We start from the raw sequence: 1,760 nt of genomic DNA, 5'->3' as shown, positions 1-1,760 counted from the left end.
CTCCGCCCTCAATGGGTTCTCAAAACGGGTTTGGTTCTCAGTCCTCGATAGACGAGAGCGTCTTAAAGTCTCTACAAGAGAGAGTCGGAGCTTTGGAAAAGAATAAGTTGATGTTGGAGGAGCATAACAAGTCCCTGGAGACAGGGGCGTAGCTGGACCTTGGGTGACGGTAGGGCAAGGAAACAAAATGGCGCGCGAAGCGCGCCGCAATTTTGGCCACACCCTTTTTACGTAACAAAATGGAGGCATTTTCCTGCAAGCTGAGCAAAATCAGAGTGAAATTATCATTGTATATAGCTTTAAAAGAGCTGTGGTTATCAGCCATCCCCTTTTGAACAATGAATATAACCTTTTATGTTATGAATATAATTATAAGGCCACTTTGATGGTAGGGCCCAGGCCCCCTCAGGCCCTACCTCAGCTACGCCCCTGCCTGGAGAGAGAAGTGGTTAGTTCTCGCAAGCACTTTGTTCATTTACAAGAACAGCTCAAACACATTGTCATGGAGAGGGATGTACTAGCAAATGAAAGAGACAAAATGTCTGCCATAATTCGACACCTTGAGTCCCAGCTATCCATCCTCCGACAGGGCGGGGGTGGGCGTGAAAAGACCACATCCTCAGGCCAACTCCTCTCACCTAATTTACACGCGACGACCGCTCAGCCTAGACTGGAGAACAGGCGACTCACTGATCCTTATTTTAAGGATTTAAATCCTAAGCATCCTCCACAGCATAGGCCCTCAGATCCTAGTCTTAGATACCTGTCCGAGGGGTCCGAAACGGCCTCCAAAAGTGTACCAGATTTAAAATCCACTCAAATTTTGACTGGATTTTTGGATTTTTTTGGATTCTTGTTGGATTTTTTGGATTTTTTCTTGGATTTTTTGATCATATAACATTAATAAATAGTATCCACCATGTTATTAAAGTTAACTAACCATTAGTTATCTTAATTAACTATTAATAATGGTTAGTTAACTATTAATAATAGTCAATTAACTATTAAAATTACCACTCATTTAATAATAGCAGTTAATTAACTGTTTTTAATAGTTAATAAATCATAGACAGTAAATCTTTGAATATTGTGACTGGATTTCCTTGGATTTTTTTGGATTACTAATTGGATTTTTGGATTATTGCAAGGATTTTCTGGATTACTGGTGTATTTCTGTGGATTATTGGATTTTTATTGGATTATTGGATTTTTTTACTGGATTTTTTTGATTTTTTGGAAAGTGTACCAGATTTTTCTTCGTTGCGGACCCCTCGTACCTGTCTCACCACACAGCTGGAGCAACACGTCCTAATAATCTACCACTTGGTATTGCTCCAGGTGGTAGTCATTATCCTCCTTCAATATCCTATCAAGACACTCCTCTACCTCTTGACGTGAGAGTACCGCCCACATCAAGAATGTTCCGTCAGTCGCCTGGTTCTGATTCGTCAGCTGATGGTCTGACACCAAATTATTTTAAAGTGAGTGAACAATAAATAAAACTTCTATATGTACATGTACATGTAATAAGGATAAGGACATCAGGGCTTCCCACAAAGCATGCTAAGTGAGCTAAAAAGTATTATGTTTTATGAGTTGGAAAGTCTTATAATAGCATATAGCTTTTGGAGCGACTTTAAAAATTTGTAAAAAATCTAAATTTGATTGGAATCAACTCAAACTTTCTACACAACATAAGAACATGTATGTGTATGAGAAAGAATTATAAATATGGAGAATTCTCTCCTAGTCATTTTTGG

Source organism: Amphimedon queenslandica, unplaced genomic scaffold, assembly GCF_000090795.2.
Source record: "Amphimedon queenslandica unplaced genomic scaffold, v1.1 AMPQUscaffold_13022, whole genome shotgun sequence".
NCBI lineage: Eukaryota > Metazoa > Porifera > Demospongiae > Haplosclerida > Niphatidae > Amphimedon > Amphimedon queenslandica.
The sequence above is the reverse complement of the archived record's forward strand: the minus strand, read 5'-3'. Positions refer to the sequence as shown.